General features: G+C 40.8%; 1 long non-coding RNA gene across 1 annotated transcript in view; it reads right to left on the bottom strand.

Moving 5' to 3' along the window:
* Positions 1 to 2,439: 2,439 nt before the first annotated feature.
* LOC123364633 overlaps positions 2,440 to 24,613 on the bottom strand; it is a 44,519-nt gene continuing 22,345 nt past the window's right edge. The window contains exon 3 of the long non-coding RNA XR_006577188.1: positions 2,440 to 2,830. This is a non-coding gene — a long non-coding RNA (uncharacterized LOC123364633). The remainder of the gene's footprint in view (positions 2,831 to 24,613) is intronic.

The following is a 24,613-nucleotide window of genomic DNA, read 5'->3' as shown; positions in this document are numbered from 1 at the left end:
ACTGCATATAACACTGGAGAAAAGTCAGACATTTCTGCCCTAGTACCCATTCTGGTATTTCCCTAGTATGAAAAATACTTCTCCTTCCTCCTCAAAGGTAGCAATAGAATGTAGAAAAGTTCTCTGAGCCTTAACTTGTTATTAGAAACTAATGAAATTTCATTACTGAACCATTACAAACCCAGGAGCTTTTTATGACCTGACTGTTTACCATGAAGAAGTAAAGCGAAGTTGTTTGGCATTTGTTCCATAATGGAGGAAGTAAATCAGTGTTTTTTTTCCAAGTGGGGGAGAAAAGGATAAAATAATGCGGAGCAAGTTTAAGATTCATGTTTTTAGGAAGCTATTTAAAAGCAATGGGCATTTTTTGTGAGAGAAAAATTCAATACCAAAATTTTCAAATTTGGGTGCCTAAAATCCATATTGTGGATTTAACTGTGTATTTAGGTGCTTACCAATAGGCACCCAAGTCTGAAAATTTAACTTTTTCCTGCTTGATTTCCCATTTTTCCTTTCATTTCTTTGAATCACCAAATTTATTTATTTTTTTAATTTCTCTTCCAGATTAGTTTCAGCTATATTATAAGCCAAAACAAAATTCCAGGCATGAGAAAAAGCACTTAAAAGCATTTTTTTAGTTCATCAAACTTTTTTGCCTTTGCTGATTATGTCTATTTGTTTGCAGGATACTTAAATTCTTATTAAAATAAAAGTTACAAAGTGCTCTTTTCAGGCCCGCCTAACTCCTTTTTCTCCTCTTCATCTCTTGGATACTTTAAACATTTTTTTAAAAATCAGCTACAATACAATGTTCAGACTGGTTAAAACTCTACCTATATACAACTTCCTATGCATTCACTTGGTTGGAAGTGTTTGAACTCAAGGGGCTTGATTCTAATATACTGGCAATAAATTGTGAGCATAAATTTAAGCAGTATTGTCAGTTCCAGGCATTCAAAAATCAGAGTTGGGGCCTGGAAAAAACCAACATGAAACTGACTTAAAATCATGTGATTTTAGTTTCTTTTTAATTTGCCTTCTTGGTTGCATCTTTTCAGTCTTTCCTCTACAACCACAAGGGCTAGAAACTTACTTTGAAAGAAAGAAATGTGAGATTGTCACGTAATCATATGACACTGTGATTTGAGGCTTTAAGCAAAAAAAACAACAAATTACTAAATATCACAAGACTTTCAATGAAAGTGTGAGAGCTGACAACACTATTTAGGCTCTGTCTGCATCATGAGTTTTGCATCCGTCTGCATCATGTGATTGTCAGCTTGTGTACACATACTCACGTTAGCCTCATCAAGCTAGCACAAGTATAAATAGCTGTGTAATGGCAGTCTCCCGGACAGTGGCAGCATGAGCCTAGCCTCCCTGAATGCAGACCCTCTGGTTTCTGGTGGGTTTGTACTTGACATTGCTAAGCTGTGCCACTGCTGCCCATGCTACTGCAGCTATGCTACTATTTATACTTGTGCTAGCTCAATGAAACCTACCACAAGCATGTGTCCATGAGCAGGGGACTCACAGCCGCAGCTCATAGTATACATGTAGCCTCAAGTTCACTTTACGCTTCCAAAGTGGTGCAAACGGGACTTAGTGAATCTGAGGATCAGGCCCTGGATATCCTATGAAATTAAATTCCAAGATTCACATTGGAGCGCATCAGTTCCAGTTCTGAAAAGTACACATAGAAAGCTTCTTTAAAGCTGAGCTGTGTCCTTTGCCATGCCATGCTTAAGGTTCAGAAAGAACACTCTCTCCCCCCGCCCCCCACTACTCAAATATTCATTTGTCCTTTGAGGGTTACATATGCCCTTGCAAAAAGGTATATCGAAGTGTGTTTGTGTGTGGGGGGGAACCTTCATACAGTACCCTATAGTTAAATAACAGACTGAGAAGGGGAGTGATGAGTCTCTCAAGGAAACATAAACACTATGTACTCATTAGAAGACTCATTATAAATAAAGTGCAGGGAAGGTGCTCTGAGAGCAAGCTCTTTTGCTGGTATTTATTAGGACAAAGAGCTTCTTTAATAGGGCTACTGAAAAGCACTCTGCTGCAATCATTAATAGGCATTACCACTTTTACTGACTTCTTGGGAACAGCTTTGCCCTTCTCTCTGCCTTTGTATTAAAGGGACAAGCTCTTTATTCCATGCTTGTTCCAGAAATAAAAATCAGGCCTCAAATGCTGACAGCAGGGAGCGAAAGCCCCAGAGGTTTTGCACTTCAGCTTAAAGCCAGGGTTTGCAGCACGTATCGAAGCGGCAGACGGCTAATAGAAATGGAGATGCACTTCTCCTCCTTGGTTCCTTCTGTTTATCAGCTGCAACTGGATGCATCATCCCACCAGAGCAAAGTAAAGGGAGGGAGGGGGAGGAGTGGGAGAAATAAAAAAAAAGAGAAGAGCTCTCTGATTAAAGTTGTGCATATGCTTTATTACCTTTGCCAAGCTGGAGGCCCGCCTGGCCTTTTCCAAACAATGTTTTGTTTACCAGTCTTCAAATCATAAGGATGGTGGTAGCTTAGCATCTGAACAATGCAAACACTTTATTTGTTAGGTTGGTACGTCTCTGCTGGAGCACTGTGCAACTACCAAATTCTGTAACAACCAAGGAAACATTGCAAGGTTGTTTTTTTCCCCTTTGATGAAGCCTCATAGGATGGAAAATGCTGTTTTCAGCTGAGATTTCTTTCCCACTTGTGCTAAAATTTACCAAGCTCTGTGAATCAGTGTGTGTGAGGAAGGCCGTGCTCAATGGATAATTTGAACTTTCTGCATTATGTGATTTTGATCCAGCTAATACCCATGTGATCAGCACCTGGAAGGAGAAACAAAAATAATAACAAGAGGGGGAAAAAGGCAAACTTTGGCATTTTTAAAAAGTAAAAATTAGAAACACCGTAGTAGTAGTAGTAGTAGTAGTACTATCATAGTGCCAAGTTCTCATGCATGTTAAACCCCAGCTTAAAGCCAAGGTCTGCAGCATGTATTGAAAAATGGCAGGCAACTAACAGACATGGGATGCACTTCTTCTGCCTTGATTCCTTCTGGGTTTTTTAGCTAAGCAGAGTTGGTGGAATTTCTGCTGAGATCCAGTACCTGCAATTATGAATGGTAATGTTGCCTTAGGGTGCAGTCTAGTCAGGGCTGCTTTGAAAGCATCGGGACCCAGCAGAATGGCTGTCAAGTTGACTCAGCAAAGCTACACCCAAAAATGCCACTTTTAAACTGAAATAGGAGTATCCTTACAGGGATTTGCTTTAGTTTGAACACTGGTTTTCAAAACCCAGTTAAGTTAAACTGCTGCAACTTTCTCATGTAGACAAGGCCTTGCTCTGCTCCCACTAAAGTCAGCCATTGACTTTAGTGGTAACAGCTAGGCACACCCTGAGTGCTTTTGAAAATTGCATGTCACCTATCTTTCTCTCCACATGTCCCACTCTATAGATTTCAAATGTTAGCAGATATAGGATGGCCAAATTCTCCCTTACTCCATTGCCTGGAGGATTAACCACAGCTCAAAGGTGTTAAGATGAAAAACATACTAGATGTCCGCTTTTCATTTTAAAAATCATGTTAAAACGACTTAAAAGTATAACAAAAACAAATAATTCTTGTGTCTAAGGCAAGTTTATAACGATAGTTCCATGACCGGAGGCTATTTGCCTGTGTTTTACAGTTTTGTATTGTAAGAGACCCCAAAAAATAGAAGTAAAATGAGCAAGCAGCACTGGTATTAGCTACCATCAAGTTCTTTCCAAATAAAGCCTGTAGCCGCACTTTTCCCCTAGGTAATTCTCCACTCAGATTCTCGTACAGGATGCTAGGGTTTGCTTATGATATTAGATCACTGGATGTTCTGTCTCAGGCAGAGGCACACACCTAGGACCAAGTCCCACCTAGTGTTACAGAGTTCATTGGCATTCCAATGGGGTGAGGTTCCAGAGCATAGATGAGAGCTGAGTACCATTGATTCAGCCATCCATGTCTCTGCCCCAACACATTTTGGTTGCTGTGCTCATGGGACTGGCCACAGGGCATTTTTCACCACACTCTGCAGTTGCTGCACAGCTCAGTAATGCCTCATTTAAAAGCCGTGGAAAGTCTCCCACTGACTCTTAGATCAAGGCCCAAGTGCACATTTTTTCTCTGTAACCACTAATGGGTTACAGGACTTAGCCCTATTTTGTATGGATGGTTTAGCTTTTTGTTTTGCAAAGCTTCATTGATTGGATTTCAGTTTGCAGAACTGAAAACATAACTAGGAACTGCTGAACTTCGAGTCCCATTTTATCTGAACTCCCCACAGCTTGGGGATTAGGCTATATGGTTCCAATCTTGGCCTTTCAGTGCTGCCTCTGGCACCGTGACAAACCAAAAAGCCTTGCTTATGGCAGGCCTGTGTTGAGTGTCTAACTTCCTTGAAAATGAATCTGGACAACTTCCCAGATAACATATCTGTGCCTCTCATTCATATCTCAAGGATGAAGTTGATCAGGGAAGAATTGCGGAGGACTGGTGAGTTATTCTTGGTATTTATCAGTGTAACACCTGGAGGTGATCTGATCTTCCCGCCTCCTCAGAAAAATAAATCTGTCTTCTTAGCTAGCAAATCTGCACTCAGACACTTGTGAGCCAAACGTGCAGGTGTACAGTATGTGTACTACTACCGTGCCATCTGTAGCCTCCCCTGCACGGCAGTTGTTTTACTGGGGGTTGCCTCCACTAGCAAGCATAAGTCCAGGAAACAGTTATACAGCGGTATGTGTTAAAAAGATAAAGCTTTATCTCACTAAGATCAGCTCAGCATGAGATCACATTGCAGAAACAGAAGCTTTCCCCGACTTACTGCGCAATAAGGGAAATATCATGGTAAGAAAAAAGGTTACAATGTATAGTCATGCAAACCCTTTATTCTGTACATATATGTACCCACACAAGCAGTCCCACTGAAGGCCACTAGCTCCTGTGGTTGATTCGCACCTTGGGAGGGTTTGGCCAGTTGTTCCATGAAGTCATGGATCCCCTCAACCCTTTTTGGCCTATAGCACTTCCCAGTCCTCCTTCCTACGTAAGCATGGGGAACCGTTGTGAAGGCTGTACTCCAAACTTACTTCTACAGTGGAATCACACCCATTCCCAGGGCCAACCATAGCATTTATTGTCAGACCTATGAAAATTTTTGCCACCAAGCCCTCTCCCCACCCGACCCTCCCAAAATACCTGACCCCATCCCAGCTTCCCCTGAAACTAAATTAATTGACACTTGCCCATTATACTCTGCCTTACTATGAATAACACAGTTGTCACAGTTTTTATAAGTAAAGAGGCTCACAATGGGTCTACAAAACCAGGAACATATTTTTTATATGTTCTGTTATGACAGAAAACAGCATCCTGATCTGCTTTGTGTAAACCCAAAGGAGCTGCCAGCCAGCATGATGAGCTGGTGAAATTGACAGCAGACTGGACAAGCACGTGTACCACTTCAGAGACCTCCCTCAGGTCTGTCATTTGAGAACGTTGTCCCTTTCCCTTTACTGCCATGGAGTTGACCAAAGAGCCAGCTGTCCCCCATATATCGATTCAGTTCCAGGCCAAGTTTGATTTGAAGGCACAGAAACAGCTGGAGACTTGTCCTAGTGCCAACAGGGCATAGCTTGGACCACACAATCTGGGGCCTTTCCAAGTATTCCAAGGATCAATTATTTGATTTTTTTTCTGGACCCTAAAGCCCTTCTGGATGATGATGAGGAGGCCTATGAAAAATCAGTGACAAGTTTTCAATCATAGTGCTTGGAGGCATCAGTTTACAACATTTTATATTCTCAAGGATGAGGGGTAGACACTTCTATTTATTTATTTTTAGATTTTCCTTTAAAATTTCTTGATGCCAAATTAGGTAGGTCCATCAGCTTTACAGGCATGCAAAGATCAAGTCTACCAATTCCACTGTTGTCAGGGCTCTCTGAACACATGAAGGTAGGCAGAATTTGCCACTAGATGAGTGAGTTAATATTTAGCTACTAGAAATTGCTGGCAATTATATAAACATTACTTCCAAACATTTCTCAACTGCACAAATTTCCTTTCTGATCCTCATATTTTCAAGCATTAATTTTATTTCATTATAATGTTTTCTCATGCCACAGTCTTCTATCTTGGACAGTAGTAGGTACAAAAGTCTACCTGGTCCAACCCTATTCAACTACTTTAGGGTGAGTACTTACTGCACTCTCACTCCAGACTTTTATAGACCTGATTCAGCCAGTCCCTTACATGCAAAACTCCCACTGATTTGAGTGAGAGTTCCGCTCATGGAGCATTTGAAGGAGCAAGTTCAGTTGAAATACCTACTATTGATGAATACTATGGGTGTGCTATGCTTGGAGGTGGTGTATATTTACATTCTGGCCCTGTCTGATTGCAAGGTAATAGTTTTTGTCTTCTTTGAGGCCTATCCCATTGAAGTACAGTACAATATCAAGTATTCTAATGCCATTAAGATCAGAGTTTTGGATAGCTGAGGGAATGTTGACTAAAATTAATAGATTTGGGGTGACCTTATCCTTTTATGAATGACAGGGTGATTCTGATAATGGAAGCTTGGATAATTGAACTTGTGTACAATAGAACCTCGATTTTATGAACACCAATCTTACAAATGACCGGTTTTACGAACCATTTTCCCTGATGGGATGGAGGGGAGAGGGAAGGGACATAACAAAAGTGATGTCAGTAAAGAACAACTTGACATCCCTTCACATTCCTATGCCTTCAGTGCATTGGAAATCACGTGGCAGTGGTTTGAAGGTCAAGAAGAAAGCAACACAGTGCACCAGCCTGCAACTTATGTGCTACATCTACTGTAATTTTCAAATGGTTAATTATATGAATGTTTTGATTTTATGAACTCAATTCACAATTCATTCATAAAACAGGTGTTCAACTCTATGTTGGTTAGACAACCAGACAATCCCCCAGACATTTCTGAATTAAAGTAATAGTATTTAGAATTTGGTATTAAAAAACCCAAACCTTATAAATGGTGCACATTGTGCTTGGAGTTGAGCAAAATTGGCTAGAAAAGAGACTGAGGCCATCTTTTTTCTGTGACATTTAATTTACCTCCAGGGCAGTGTTTTCCCCAGGAATTGAAATTAGGAGGGTGTTCAAATTTACGGGGGTGGGGAGAGTGTCAGGGCCGATGAGGGGTGGGACTGTGAGGCTGAAGGTGGGCTGTGCTTGGAGGAGTAAAAACTGAAAAATGTTTCATGACCATTTTATTAGATTTAACTCATGTTTTAAAATCATCACACAAATTAAAGTTGGCTACGCAAGCGTTCTATGAAGCACTACGTCTACATCCTTCTTGGTTTCTTGTTATAATTTTGCACAGCTCTGTTAATGAACTTCTTGAATGCAATGCATTCATCTTTGGTAGCTTCTTGTGTGTCCGGTATTTCTGTTCCTTCAATTGATATGCTCATTAGTTCATTCACATGATCAGGCAGAAGGCAACTTCTTTCAGAACACAAAATTCTATTCAATGATGAAAAAGAATCCTCAACTGTAGCTTTTGTGACTTGGAGTAACAAGAGATGAATTCCTACTTCTTTCATCCCAGGAAACATAGCATAAAGATCGGATCGAGCCACTAGTGATGATAAAAAAGAAGTTGAAGTCAAATCTTCATTCATTCGTCATACGATATTCCACTCTGTGTTCAAATTTTCTCTTCTGTCCTGAGCACATGGCAGCCTCATTGCTGGGCTCAACTCATTCCACTCAACTGTTGGTGTTTTATAGGACAGGGGTCTGTAAAAGCTACGTAGAGGTTAAGTAGAATCTAGGTGTCGCTGTTGTAGATTTTTAAGAATCAAGTTGTTCAGTTGTCTTAACAAACACTTCTTGTCCTCTTCACATAAGGATTCCATATAAACGCCTTCATTAGTCAACTTCTGGACTGAAGTCTTTGCTTCTTCCAGTACTTTTTCAATGGATAGCTCTCTGATTGATCCAAATGTAGCTTTTATTGCTGGACAAAGATCTACTACTGTTGTAGCAGATTCCTGGATGGCATTGTTTAATGACCCAAGTGGTTTCATCAGTAGACTTAGGAGAGAGAATGTCAATAGTCTTCCCTGAATGTAGTAGCAAAAGTAATCCACCAACCTCACTGCTTAGATCCATCCCATCTTGGTAGATACTTTCCAAAGTCAGTAATAATGGCTGGAGTAATTTTAAGACAACAGTCAAAGATCACTCATGAGAAAGCCAGAGGGTTTTCCCAGGTTGGACTAATTTGAACTTTAGTCCCAGTGTATCTTCTATATTTTCCAAGATATTCAGTCTTTTTGAACTCTTGCTGAAAAAAGAATATAATGAAGACATTACATTTACAGCTTTTTTAATGTCTTTTGAAGAGTCTGCAGATTGTACTAGCGCTAGTTGGAGTAGATGGCCTCTGCAGTGTGTATAGGAGAGATTAGGGTTACACTTTTCTCTGAGCAAAGCTTGTACTCCACCATGTCTTCCAGAGAAGTTTGCAGTTCCATCAAATGCACAAGCTTCCATCTGTCTGGGGTCAAATTGACAAGCATTTAACTCTTCTAAGATGTGGGTTGTCACAGATGGAGCCAATGTGTCTTCTATAACTTGAACATCTAGAAATGCATTTATTGGCCTACCACTGACATCAAGATAATGTACACAATGACTTAGTACTTGATGCCCATTTGCATCGGTGCATTCATCAGCCATGTATGCAATTTTTTGAATGTGGTGAGAGAGTTCTTCACTTTTTTAACTGTTGAGACTTTCACTGTTGCACCACATACTTCTAGCCAGTCAGTTGAGTTTCTTGCAGAAAGATAGTGATCATTTGCTGGTCTTGTTCAGAACCAGTGTTCAACTTCAGGATGAACAAGTGACAATACATTTAATATTGGCCTCCAGTTTGTAGTGTGTGGTATCTCTTGCTTAAATAGAAAGTATGATGCCACAGCCATGTTTGTTTGCATGAACTGTGTTGTGTCTCCAGCATTCTTAATAGCCTGATTAACACTCACCAGTGTTGTCCTTGGGCAGTGGAGACTCAGAGTTCAGAGGTGCTTTCACATGAGTTCACCTCCCAGGTGGGGGGCAAGAAGGCACCTTGCTCATTCCTCCAGCTGCTCACTGTTCACTATGGCCACTGTTGTTCGCTGTGTCACCGTTCACTCCATCGCTCTGTTGCGAATGGCCGTGAGCCATCATCTTCTGCTGCCACCTGCCACTGTGACCTCTGTGAATTAGTCTCTTGAGGTTCCACCCAGCTCTCAGTGATTTCAGGTGAGCTCTCAGTGGGGGAACCTCGCTGCTAGTGCAGACTGGGATATCTCTTCCACAGAAACACTGTCCCACAGCAGGTCTAAGCACTTAGACCTGATTATCAGTGATTTCAGCTGTAGTGGTCACTTAACAAAACAAAAGACTACCTATGGAGCCTAATCAGCTCTGTCTTTAAACAGTGGAGAGGGGCAGGTCAAATAGTACTTGTGACTCAGGCAGACCATCAAGCAAAACACCTGTCCCCACCCTCTCTTTTGATGCCCTCAGTCAGCACAGGCTAAGTACAGTTCTACTGCCCTTTACTCATACAGTAAGAATAACAACATTTCATTATCCCCACCCCCCCATTCAAGTGATTTGTAACCCAACCCCAGCCAAAATCTACCACTTGGGCAACACAGCTCTGTTAGCTGGATACCTAGGTAGATTAGGTGTGAATATAAATACAATCTGGTCCTGAAGCCTTTCCCCTCAGCCCCCAGCTCATCACTAGCTGTCAGGGAGAGCTCATTTAGACTTTGCTTATCAATCATCATTTGAAATTATTAGGTTGGCCAACATCACCAAAATTAATGCATTGATATTGTCATAAAAACAAAAGCTGTATAAGGAAGCTAGTTTATGTTCATACTTTTCAAATCTATTATACTTTTTCAGATACACATATTTTATCATACACTTTATATGCTTTTAAAGTGTGTATTAATGTTTCAATTTCAATTCAAATTTCCAAACAATCACTAAATTGGCAACACTGCATATAACTAATTCACAAAACTGAGGGGGGGGGGAAGTGTTGGGGAAATTCAGGGCATTGTAGGGAAATCCCTGCTCCAGGGCACAATAGTTAATGTAAGAGTCAAACAGTCTAAAAGTTAGCCTGAGTTGCATGAAACTATATGACTGTATGCTACACTGTTAGAAAATGCTGCCTTTATCTGGTAAAACAATGCAGAGATAAAGCATCAGTAGCTCTATTTTTGCTTCTCTGTAGCCTGGTAAGATGAAACATTAATTTGATGGAAAGGGCGATCAAATTAGCCAAAGAAGCCCAACTGTGAATGATGGAATCTCAATGGATCTGTTTATAGTTTACTATAGCACAGTGGTTCCCAAACTTTAACAACCCTCGAACCCCTTTCACAAAAATGTCAAATCTTGTGAACCCCATCCTAAAAATGAATATTTCCAGGGATTTTCTCCCTTACCTCAGCATAAATTATAAAAGCAGTGATGTTGGAAATATAAAAAAAAATTATGATGTGCTTATTACACACTATTGATTATTATTTATCATTACAGTATTTTTATTACATTATGAAAATGGCAATACTCTTCCAAGATCTCACTTTTGTAGCTTGTATCACTTTTGATTAAGCCTGTTATAAGACAAAGCTCCTATCAGAGGCACTAGTAGAAAAAAGGGGTGGGGGGGCAAAGCCCCCCATGCACCCCAGGGCACGTGACCTTCATCACCCCCGCTCCCCTCATTCTGGCACCTCTGGCTCCTATGGTTCATCAAGGAGTATCAGATATGAAACAGCATGAAGATATTTAAGAAGCCAACTCAAAGAGTTCCTCCTCAGGTCTTGAGCAGTCCAGGCAAACAACGCATGTTACAACAAAGCTTAAACTGTTCTTCATAATAATTTTAAAAACAACACTAGCTGCCTATTTAATTTTAAAAACAGCAAAAAATATCCACCTCCCTTTCTATTTTATAAAAGGAGTCCTGAAGTTTAAATCTCCTCAGTGTGATAGATATGCTTGATTTGATCTGCTTACTCTTGGAAGTCCCCAAGGCTCCATGCTGCAGGCTCCATGCTGCCTGGGGTCCCTAGGGACAGCTCTGTCCGCCATTAGGGAATTTTTTCCTGAGAACCCCCTGTAACATTTCATGAACCCCCAGGGGTTCACGAACCCCAGTTTGGGAACCACTGCTATAGCAAAAGGGTTGTAGAGGAGTGTAGATGCTGATAAAAGAGCATACCTTTCCAAGCTGTTTTTGAAAAGAATGTCAGCTCCCTAGTTTATGAGATATAGCCTTTGCACAAGAGGTTGATAGGAGCTGGCAGTTTTTGAATCAAGCAGTTGTTGCAGTGCTCTGAGGAAAGAACCACTGCCAGCGTTTAGACTGAAATGACCATGTTTGCTGAGAGTCAAAATGGGTGTCCTCATCCATGGATAGATGACACATTAGATAAGTGCTGGAACAAGGCAATTGACAGGCAGCAAACAAATGCATGTGGTAAGATTGGATACCTTCTAGATCATATAGAATTCAAATATCATATTGACTATAGCTTACTAAGAAAAATCACCGAAACATACAGTCAACTGCTGTAATGGATTCAGGGAGCAGTTTAATAGAAATCTCAAGAAGGAATGTAATTAGACTGTGTCAATTAGGCTGCTTGGGGATTTCTAGCTTCTGCTGTTGCTAGCTCGGAACCCTAACAGGATGATTAGGATTAACTGAAATCAGCCTGATTGATTAGGGTATATAAACCGACATATGCCAAATTCTGGGGAAGATAGTGTGTTGGAGTCTGAATCCATCTGGAGCTATGTGAGTCAGGAGAATGACTTTGCTCTGCTGGCCTTGGAGAAAGTGGCAGATCAAGATGAAATGTAAACAATATAAGACTCAGGAGGTGGCACAAAGAAGCTATTGAGGAAAAGTACTGAATGCATCTGCTGTGATACTGTGCTAAAACCATCAGTTCTATGAACATTGTCATTAGTCTTTGGAATTAATATTTAACAGTTTTTACAAGGATTTAAAACTATTTATTTACTGTACTACTTTTTAGGTTCAAATTCTAAAGTCTCCACTCTGTCCATTTGAAAAATTCCTGAGGATGTCAGAATTTTGCTATTACTGGGTGCAAAAGTGTGTGCACAGATCCTTGCACGTCTTTGTGTCTCGGTGTGCAAACTGGTGGTTTTGTGCAGAGATAAGGCACTAGGCATGAGGTTTACATTTGCACTGCAGTTACCTGAAATGTGGACACAAATGACCATTTGTGTTCACCTCAAGGCTTCAGCCTGGTTATGAAACATCAAAGGTCCAATCTACACCATACACTGGAACCAGGTTTACAATCTGGTTTTGGGACAACTGAATTGACATGGCTTTATTTGCTGTCTAGAAAGAGCTTTAAAGTCACTAACTAAAGTGTAGAGTAAAGACTGAAAAAACCCCAACAACGCGGTATTATTAAAAGATACTACTCTAGAGCAAGGCCAAGCAGTCCAGCAGGAGCCAGCGGGACCTGATCCTAGTTATTACCACTCATGCTAGGGAGAGGATATGTCAAGGGTAGGGAATGTCTTGCGGGACCAACAATATGGCAACTTACTTTCAGCTAAGTAGAGTATAGCAGTTATGGATGTACACTTTAATAACAGTCTAGGCCACTTTGTGCATTGGCAGGGACGCTAATATACAGCAGCCTCTCACTGTTCCTAGAGAAACCCTGCAATATTCCCTCCTGTCCCTGGTCCACACTCGAGAGAAAAAATATTGTTGCAGAAATGATTTTTAAAACACTTTCACATTTGAAACCCCTCATTTCTTCACTATGATTTCTCTTCAGTTTGAGATTATGATGTGAGACTCTTTCTGAATACAGCCCTTAGCACCTGGTGCTTGCTGGGGCTCCCTCCTTTGCAAAATGTGAAGGCTCTTGTGGGCTTAGAACTAGTAGCTCAAATTTTTCACATTTTCCTATTATCACTATGTTGTTGATGTTAAAACCCATCCTTGCCTGAGCTTCCTACACAGTGTTTGTGCGCTCTAACTTCCAGTAGAGGACTATGCCGTATTGTCAAGCGTGGAACATATTGGTGTGAGTTTTGATTTGGGATAAATGAGAGCGATCATATTGTATTAAATTTACTGGACTGAATTATGTATTATTATTGTTTATAGGGTGAAATTTTATTGGATAACATTCTTATTTCCATTGATTGCAGTGGGAGTTTGCCTGAGTCAGAAAAAACAAAAAATGGAGCAAGGACTTCAGGATTTGACTCTGCACTCCTCAGAATTAGTACCTGGTTGAATTAACTTGATATTATTAATTATTATTTTTATTAGATTACAGAACACCTGTTAAGCAAACACTCACAACAAGAAAACAGGTAGCATTGTAATAATTGAGTGCCATAATTATATACATGAGACTTTAATTACGTTCACTTAGTTACTTGTTGACTTGTCAAAGCAGTTTGCTTAATTTTACTGGGGACATATTGTGTGATTATGTCGTAGAGGTACCCTCCCCGCCCTTGCCTCCACTCTGACCCATTACATCACATTAGAAGGGCAGCTCATGTCTACACTAGAGCCAGTCAACATTTTTTCCAATGTTTCCAAGTTTTTTCATTGAAAAATGGCTTTTTCTCAAAAATGGAAAATATTCACATATGTTTTGTTTCTATTGAAATTTCTGTATTAATAGTTTTATCTAAATGTTTATCAGAAATGTTATAGAAATTATTATTGAAGTGGCTATTGAAATTTGGTGTTTATCCAAAATCTAGTTTTCACTAAACACATATATTTGATAATGTTTCCTCTAACATTTCTGATAAAAAAATCCCATGAAATTTTTTCACAAAAATAAAAGATATGGTTCTGTTTTGAATCTTCCAATGCAGAAACAACTTTGAAATTTTGATTTTTTTTCACAATTATTAAGGAAATAATTTTGATCAACTGTAGTCTACCGGTTTGCCTTTCTGGTAGCTGTTGTATATTTTTAGTTCTTTCATTGAGATTGATCCCCTTTCTGAAGGCATATTTCATTGTGTCTGGCCTTCTATAAAAAGGGTTAGTAAATACTATCATTAGTTGGTATTATTGTGGATATGTTCTTCTTTGTGCTGATATTTTTGTAACTGTTCCTTTGATAACCTACTTTGTGTTAAATGGGTTTTTTTTTCAATTGGCTTTCAGATATATTTCTCCACTATACATGGTGCTAGACCTCCCATCATTTTTATTTTTAAAAAAAATCTAATCACCAATTTTCATGTAGGTATTTAACATTATTTTTCTTTACTATGATTTCTCAGTATCCAAACTATCAAAAGATGTAGCAGCTAGCACTACCCTCTACCAATAGGTTGCGCCACAATTTTGCTCAGTTACAATATGTTCTGTACAAGTTTTGATGGAAAGTCTGTGAGACTTGGAAAAAATAAAAATGCTTTTAAAATGATGGCATTTGACCAAAGGGAAAAAATGATTGAAAGTCAAAAGTGTAATATAGGCTGGAAATTCTTGAACAGATGTAGCAGGTGTAAACATGTTTTCTTATCTTTGTTCCTGGATTTTACATCCTCCTACAAGACTTCTATGTACTCAAAAAAAAAGGTTATATGTACAGATGGTAAACTGCTAAAATGCCCAGAAGGTCCAAAACTCATCTGTGCTCGTGAAGACAGGGAGAATTTCCCATCGACTGACTCACAGGTGTTTGGAAAGCTCTGAATTAGATTCAGGGTCTGCCGTTCTGTTTTGTTTGAGCAGATGCCTTGGGTTATATGCTGGAAACAGGCAGACTCTTTTTTCTTATGATGTCCAAGTAGTTAAGAACATGATGAGAAATCCTTAGAGCGAGGAGGTGGAGACAAACTTTTTGGCAGGTAGGCCACACAGTCATTACAAATTGAGGCTGTGGGCCACCAATGTCCCTCAGCTTCTGCTCTCTCTTACTGACACATTGTTCTGCCTCAGGTCACTGACTCATTGCTTGCCTGCCCATTGCAGTTCTAATCATACATTCCCTTTTGGCACAAAACAGTTATTTTCTGCATTGTGCAGGGTGGTCTTCCTGTTTCTGTCCCCATTAGTCCATGGCAAGAACAGAAGCTAAATGAACCAGGTGTCTCAAACACTTGGCTGGTGCAACGGAATAAGGACACACAAGTGACAATTTCTACTGTGAGAGTATCATGTTGGTGTTGCACTTTTGCCATCCCCTCTTATAATAAACCAAAAAACCCACAAAATTCTGTGCAGCACCTATTAATAATAAATTATTAACTAATATGGATTTTATATTGTGATTTACTTGCAGACCCCTGATTTTATGAAGGTTTTGAGATACTCCTTGAACTTTTAAAATTGGGGCAATAGCTTGACAGGTTATTTCACGAGAGAACAGGACATGTGGGGTCCTGCATAGAGCCTTACTATCTCTCCAGTATAAAGATCAGTGCTACCTCTCTCCTTTTCAATATCTGAGACCACTTAATAAGGGTGTGATATGACATGAGATTGGTGACTGGCCAGCACTGCACTGTTGACACCAAAATTTAGACCAGATCCATATAAATTAGTTACATCAGCTGTGGATCTGGCCCTCTTGTATTCTTAATATTCGTGACCACCATCCTCAAAAATATGCTGCAGTGCCTGCAAGAGCCTGCTAGCACCTGTATGAAGAGCAGCTGGTTCAAACTGAATCCAGGCAAGATAGAAATGGTGCTGGCAAGAAGAGGAGAACATTTAAAGAACTGGCAAGACACTAACCATCTCTTCTTTTCAAGGCACCTACCCTCTTTTTCTTAAAGTAGTATGTAGCAGGGGGATCCACCTCTTGCACTAGTCCTGGATACCCAAGCAGCAACCATGCTGAGAGATTAATTCCTTTACCCTCTAGTTTGCCAGAAGCGATTGCCCAGATCCTCACCTGAGAGGAAGGCAATGTAATTTGTGAATTTGTCACCGCTAGGTTAGACTACTGCAACTCAGTGTACTGGGGTTGAAGATTGAGGCAATACAGAAATACCAGTCTGTGCAGAATGCAGCATCCCACCTCCTTAGCAGGAAAGACAGCAGAGAACATACCATGTAGGATACTCCTCACCCTCCAATGGCTCCCAGATCCCTAACAGTGCTAATTCAAGACCCTGTTCTTAATCTGCAAAGCCCTAAATGGATTGAGGCCTGACTACATATGAAACCACCTCTGCATTCACAATCCACCAAGGCAGCTGTACTTTTGTGGGACAATGCAACTAATAGTGCCCAGGTAGAGGCTTGTGAGAGCTAAAGGTAACATTTTCTCAGTCAGGGGACCCTGCCTATGTAACAACCTACTGAAAGAGATAAGACTGAGCCAAAGCCTGCATCTTATCATACACTTTTTATCTCCTCACCTGCACTCTGCCCACAAGTCCATCTCACTGGGGCTACATTAACGTTCAAAACATCAGAGTAGCTTCCTCGCCCTCAAGTCAAAATTTGCTTGTGAGAGGATTACAGAACTTAGAGGAAAGCCATGTTCCAGCTGTTAGGTGTGTCTCTGCCGGTGACCGTGCTCCATGCTATATTTTATGTTGTCACATACACACCTGTGACTTGTTGAAGAGTGCTAGCCATGCAATTTGCCTTTTCAGCTTTTAATATATATATTTCATTTAAGTTTTATTGCCCTCACACGTGGGGACTGAATATCCTGGCTTGAATAAGGTGCAGTGCAGGTCACACTCCCCAAAGAGCTCTGCCAAGGCTCCTCAGTCCTGGCCTACAACATCCCTGTCAGAATCATGTTTCTCTCATATGAGCAGACACTGCATTTTGTGCCCAGTGGGGCTAAACTGTGTCCACAGGTCACCAAACTAATTTCTCTCATGCCCTAAGCCACGTTTGAATGGTGAAATGTTAAGCCATTTAATTACTTTTACTCCAGATCTTTTCACAAATACAACCCTTAAACGTCACTGCACTTTTAAAAATAAGAAGGCGGCACATAGAGAAATAAGACAAGGAAAACAATAATGAAAAACAGCATCTGAAAGTTTGTTCAGTAGGGTGAGAATTAACTCCCTGGCTGTGTGGTTCACAGCAGTCCAGCAAGAACAGTGTCAATGACTTGTAGTACACTGAGGTAGTGCTGGCAAGAAGCTACAAAACAAAGCAAAATTCTCTGCTCCTTGTGTTTTTCTGTCAGAACAAACCATGGGGCTTGTTTCCTGGCAACATGCCACAGCTCCTTCCTTCACTCCACTGAGACACAGCTACCCCTAGGGGGAGCCCATTGGCTGTCATCTTCCGGCTGAGCCGCTGTTTAACTAGCTCCTTCTGGGATGTGGACCAGCTCTCTGCGAGCACAATTAGCGTGTCTGTCAGGAGAAGATGAACTACTGCAAGGCAGGTAAATGTTTGGTGATTTGGAGCTGTGGTCTTAAAGCTAAATCACTGACAAGTGCAGATGGGCCAGTTTGGATAACTTCTCTTTTTTAAAAGGAAAGGGCTCTGCATAGAAAGCTCCACTAATCCTCCTAGTACAATATATCTTTCCTTCTTGTCAAAGGCTTCAGGTGAATGAAATAACAGTTCTCACTAGAGGATGACGTTCTAACCTAAGGTGGTTTAAAAAACCAACAACTGGGGAATCTATTGAACATTTTATTTTTTATAAAGTGATGGAATAACACTTAGCACTTCATATGCTCAAAGCAGCATGTGGACTCTAATTCTCAGGACACCACTGTGTGACTATTATTATCCCCATTTTACAGATGGGGAAACTGAGATAGATGAAGTGACTTGACCCAAGGTCCCAGAGTTGACGCAGTGGCAGAGCCCAGATTAGACCTCAGGACCACCTGATCCTTAGCCCCATGCTCACTTCTCCAGACGGCACTGTCTTGTCATAGTATGTATTATCATATATAGTATGTATATATGTGTGTGCTTGTGTGTGTGTGTGTTTGTCTGATAAACCAACACTTTGGATAAGTAGTGAGGAATGAGGACAAAGACCTATAGCAGTCACAATAGTTACAATCACCTAAGGAGAGAAATCAGTAGCGATTTTAAAGGTTTATTCCATTCCACTTTCAGACGTGTACCTGTCAATGATTGACTCTGAGGAGAATAGAAATGTGATCAATTTAAAAACTATTGTAATTTATTAGATTCCATTTTCTCTCTTTAGTCAATTGGGATCTAAGAGCTTTTAGGGCCAAACTCTGGGCCTGACACATTCACAGGCATAGAGACATACTGAAATCCTGAGGGAGCAACTACGTTCAGAGGCAGCCATCTAGTTCTGACACAAAAAGAACAGGAGTACTTGTGGCACCTTAGAGACTAACAAATTTATTTCAACATGAGCTTTCGTGAGCTACAGCTCACTTCTTCGGATGCTTTTTGCAAGAGCATTTTTTGCTTTTTTTTTACAAGAAACTTTAGCATGCAGATGTGTAGTAACACTGATTGTGCCATGCCAAGTATGCATTGACATTTGATCCAGTTCCATTGACTCAACTGGCTAGTGAGATCCTTCCATTTTCCATTACCCTCTTGATCAGGCAATGCCCCACAAGATACCAAGAATCACATTGTGTTGTCTTAATGTATCTGTTATTTGGTGTGACAGGATGAATCTACCCTGCACCGATCCAGCTGGGGTTAACCACACAGGGTGGGCCGAAGAGGCCACACCTCTTTGCTCCCGCTGGTCATGCTCAACCTGGAGACAGACTATAATAGGGAGTGTGCCAGCTCAGTTTGGGCTGGTTGAGGAGGAGAGCAGATGCACTCTGCAGGCTCCTGCCAGGGAATGGCTGGAGCTACAGACTGTGGAGGCTGAGCCAGTGAAATTGATGTCAGAACCCCTGCTGACCCAGAGGATGAGAATGAACTGGAAAGCCAACACCCCCAGGAGAACTGACAGAACAGGAACCATGGGTAGGAAGCGACCCAGGGACTGTGACTGTTTAAATAGGAAATTGAGCTGCAGCTATGGGGCCCTGGTTTGGAATCCGGTGGGGTAGCATGGGCCCAGGTCCCTCTACCCTGCCCCACACCTACCATTGGGTGTGGGCACTGACCCAGGACTCTGGTCACTGGGCCACCCTGCTTTGTAGGCGAGGACAGCAATACCTACTCTAGCCACTTGTGCTGTAGTTCCTCATTTGCCACATGCAATCCAACACCCCTTAAGGAGGTATATTTACCCCATGACAGTTTGGTTCATGGCTGAGGGAAAGTGACACTCCCATAATACCACACCCCTCTGGCATATGTCCCTTTTTTTTAATCTGTCATATATACCTACAAGTACAGTAGCAACAGAAGGATTTGAAGTTCCCTTTCTTTAGCGATACATGCAAATAAAGGTTACATTAGTGTTCTTTCATAGAGAGCTCCAATCATCAGCAGACAAGCTCCAATCAAGATTTTCATTCTACCCTAGACCCCACTGCTGCCTCGAGTAGTGTATCATTAAAATGATTGGGTAACAGATCCATGTACAATGCTGAAATTAATCTTGACCTGTCTAATCACACCGTAAATAGTGATTGGGGTTTTTTTTCAGCTGTCAGCAATGGATTCTGTCTATAAAGTGTTAGAGCTGTAAATATTGGGCAGGTGGAATGAAGGTTGTAATCTGGGAGAGGAGGAGATTTTATTAGAAAAGATGTACAGACTCTGAAGTGGCACAAATTATTTAATTACCTTCTGCCTGAATATGCTGAAGTAAATATTATGGGACATTCCTGGGAAAAGAGTTGGCTATTTGATTAAATTTCAAAAGATGAAGGCCAGATTCTGGAAAGTGCTAAACACCAACAATGCCCACTGATGTTAGAACATCCTAATATCCCTCAGTGCCTCTTATAAGGCTAACAAAGAATTTAAGGAAATGAACTTGCCAAAAATACTTGGGAAATATTACATCCGATGGGAGGGCAAAGGGGAATGTACTTCTTAGTACAGCTGTTCTCAGGCTGTGGGTTGGGACCCCAAAGTGGGATGTGATCCCCTTTTGAATGGGGTCACCAGAGCTGACTTAGACTTGCTGGGGCCCAGAGATGAAACCAGAGCCCATTCGCCCAGGGCTGAAGCCAAAGCCTGAGGCTGCCCGGCTCAGGTTGCAGGCCCCCTGACTAGGGGCTGAAATTTTTGAGCTTCAGCTTTGGCCCTCCTGCCCAGAGTGGTGGGGGGCTCAGGCTTTGCCCCACCCCCTGGGGCAATGAGGCTTGGGAGGGGTCAGGCTTCAGTTCCCCCCTCCTGGGGTCATGAAGTAATTTTTATTGTCAGAATGGGGTCATGGTGCAACTGACGTTTGAGAACCCTTGTTTTGGTGAAACCATTGGAGTCCTACCATAGGATGTGATGTTCTCCAAGTACTTTTGGCATCAAATTTCGTAAACCTTCTTGCAAGCTTCATTATTTTGATTATAAATACATTTGATTAAGACACCGTTGGTAGACAGTTTGTTGTGTTTGGTTGGACTCATGGCCTACCAATATACGACTTGTACACACATCAGGATCCATTTGGGCAGCAGCTACACATTGTAAAAGATTAACTAAGCTGTTTGTAAGGTGCTACATTTTTTTTGGTGCATTATTGGAAAGTGTGACACTTGTTATGGCTCCTCACTAAGAAGTTGGGTTAATTTTATGGGGAAATAGAGTAGCACCTAATTCCCCAGCTATTAGTGGCAAGAGGTTTCACTATTAACAATTGCCAACAGTTACAACACAACCTGACTTACAATCTCCCTTTGTAACCAAAACAGGAAATAACTGTGCTGTCTCACATATCGCTGTTTAATAACTTGGTAAATATTGACTTCTGAATAGAGATGACTGAATAAGGTTCACTGATTTTATGTAGACATTTAAGGGAGAAAGCCATGTGGCAGAGTAAAGGTTTCACAAAATCCTAGATTAAATAAACAAATAAGCTACATAATAGTGTGGGGGAAAAAATGGCCTTTGCCCAAAATCCAAAACTGAGCCAAGGGCTGAGAGTCAGGATGTGAAAAAACTGGTACTGTGCAGGAGAACTTGCTAGCAGCCCATAGGAGACCTATGGAAAGATGTATAATAGGTTTTCCCATTGAAACCCCTGCCAAAGAGTTTAGGAACAAGGAAGTCAGTGAGCTAACTCTGAGACTGCAACATAAGTAGTAGCTTTCATTTGTTTCCCTCTAAGTTAATTATGATAAAAATGCAGCGAGGTTAAAACAGAGATAGGATACACCAAATTCTTTGCTGACTTTAATAATGTAAAATCCCACTGACTTCAGCGAGTTTGCACGAGACACAAATACTCACTGAAATTAGCCTGATATGTAATTCCAGAATGAAATGCTAGAGTAACACAGATGAACACACAGGGAACCATGAAGAAAACAAGCATTGAATTGGTCATATGAAGTTATCAAGAAACTGGTGAAAAACATGGTTATATGTGATTATTATTTTTTATTATTATTACTATTTTTTTACTTGGGGGAAACAGGTTCATTCAGATGGAGTGGCTGGCTCAGGGGATTGACTGGTAACAAGACATGAAACCCCAACTTTGTCACTGAAAGTTTTTTTGTATCTCATGGCAATTTGGTGGTCTACCTGAAATAAAGTCCTGTGCCAAATGCTGCTTTGCTGGACCCAAGAATTGGGCCCTGAATGTGCCTGGAAACTTCTAACTTACAGTTGGAACACACTGGCAGAGCAGCATGAAAACTGATATCCTTTATAATTAAGTTCAGTTCACTTTGAAAACTGAAGATTTTTTTTAAAAGGAAAGAAATAAAATGTAAAGAATTCTATTACTAAGGCATGGCAAATTATGTATTCTCCTAGGGCAGGGGTAGGAAACCTATGGCATGCGTGCCAAAGGCGGCACACAAGCTGATTTTCAGTGGCACTCACACTGTCCGAGTCCTGGCCACCGGTCCAGGGGGGCTCTGCATTTTAATTTCATTTTGAATGAAGCTTCTTAAACATTTTAAAAACCTTATTTACTTTACATACAATAGTTTAGTTATATATTATAGACTTATAGAAAGAGATCTTCTAAAAACTTTAAAATGTATTACTGGCACGCGAAACCTTAAATTAGAATGAATAATGAAGACTCAGCACACCATTTATGAAAGGTTGCCGACTCCCTGTCCTAGGTATGCCTGGTCTAAGATAACAAAGCTAGAGACAGAGGATACCTGGACATTCCAACACTAGATCCAGCAGAAGTACATTCATGAGGCTGAGTCTCTTCTCACTTACATCTATTTTACACTGATTTTGATGGAATTACTCTTGTTTTACAATGGTGTAGGTGAGTGGAGAATCGGATCCAGAGTTTAACTCACTTGATTCCAATTATCACTACTGGTAAACTACATTCACTGAAGAATCCTTTTATCGATTGAATTTCTTTGGGGGACAGCCTGTTTTTTCATTATGTGTATGTACAGTGCCAAACACAGTGGGGCCTCAGGCTACAGTTGGGGTCGTAAACCACTACCACATGCAAATATTAAACAATAATGATGATCCAACCTGTCAAATTTCCATTCCTCAGATTCAGGTATTTATAACTTATGTATGGAACAAACAGTACACGGGAGAGAGAGTATATTACAAGTGCTCCGATAACACAGAAGAAATGACTTTAGTGTGTGATCTGTATGTAATGAAAGAGAATCAGATACCAAAACAGGGCTTAGACTAAAACAGATTAATTTAAAGTTCAGCCAGTAAAAAGTAAATTCTTGGAATATATTCTAAGATAGCAGGGCTGGAAGCTACACAAATTAGTTAGCCATTGTAGAAATAGACCTGCTACAGCCACAAGAGTTGTAGCATTTTACAGAGAAATTGCATACAGTTCCAGGAAAAATTCATACAAAATATATCTGTCTTGACAACACATTCAGAGAGCAACTCAAGAGGGATGCGGCCTCTGAATAAAAGCCTTCAGAAAACACTAAAAGCAGCACTCAGAGACAGAGATGAAAAGGCTCTAAATTACTATGGTATGTCACAACCTGTCAGTTTATTAGTAGATGGTTCTAAATGAGGATTAGGAGCAAAACATCAAAAACCTTGACAGTGGCATAACAAAACTATGCTTAAAATGGAAAGGAAGTATTTTCCATAGATCTGGGTTTCCAGAAGTTTCATCAGTGCATCGAAAGTAGAGGGAGGCTAAGACAAAACAAATAATTGGAAACATTTGGGAATGGAGAAATGGCTGCAGTGACCCTGGAGGGCTATGTGTTATCCAGGGATACTTGGCTAGGTAGAAGAAATGGAGCCTGATCCTCCACTGCTTTGCATCCCATGTAGTGGGTGTAAAATGCTACCAAATCAGAATTCTTTACTCATAATGGTGCTTTAGCACAAGTGTAAATGATTACACAACATGCAAGACAATGGCAAGATGCAGGCTGACATAAGGCGCCAAACTAACCTCTGGTGTAACTCCACTGGGACCAGACATAAGTTGGTCTGATTGTCAATAGAACTGAAATTCTCAACAAAATACAATGCTTCCTGCTCATGAAATACCAAATCATATATAGCAAACTTGGGGTTTGCGCCTATGGAATGATAGTGATCTTTTCTAGTAGTCCACTCCTACAATTCAAATTGTTGTGAACTGGAACAATTTGGGAGAGCAAAAGATGAATTATTATCAGCCAGACAATGTCCATCCCAGCACAGCTAGAATCAGCAATCTGAAAATGGTTGATTCAAAGTGAGGGATACTAAAGATCTGAATGGGTGTGAAGGCTTCAGACATATTGCTGCTTCATGGTAAGTCACCAACAAATGATATGGCTGATTTGGAGGTGAACAGTGTAAGAGCTGCTACATCATATCTAAATCCTCCTCTACTGCCAACTCTGCCAGCTGTAGGGCTACTTGGTGCTGGTAGAGCAGGGGAGATTCTGGCCTGATGTGTTAATTCTATACATTCAATAATAATGGATTCACACTAGAAAGGAGGAACATTCTCCCTCTTTCCCAATCTCTTCAGGATACACCTTACCTCTGACCCTCCACTGAATGGAGACAAAAAATGAAGATAATTGAATGTAGGTATGTAAACTAGAGATATTAATTCATGATATGATGTAAATCCATCCATTATCTGAGAAGCACTCAGATACCGTGGTGATGCGACTGGTATACACACCTAGATACCTGAGATGGAGACAAGAGTCCTGAGGGGTACATTTCTTTAAGAACAGAACAAACAGTTTCTGTTATATACATTTACACTTGAGGATCAAGTATAAGTTGATCTTGCCCTGACTGACGCAATGATGGAGAGTGGAGATTCAGGCCACGTCTACACTATGGGTGCTACAGCAGCACAGCTACAGCGCCATAGCACCATAGTGTGGATACCTACTGTAGCGACGGAAGAGATTTCCCCATCCCTGTAGTAACTCCACCTCCTTGAGCTTCTGTTAATGTAGCTGCAGCTACACTGGG

Source organism: Mauremys mutica, chromosome 2, assembly GCF_020497125.1.
Source record: "Mauremys mutica isolate MM-2020 ecotype Southern chromosome 2, ASM2049712v1, whole genome shotgun sequence".
Lineage (NCBI taxonomy): Eukaryota > Metazoa > Chordata > Testudines > Geoemydidae > Mauremys > Mauremys mutica.
This window is presented reverse-complemented; position numbering and strand designations above follow the sequence as displayed.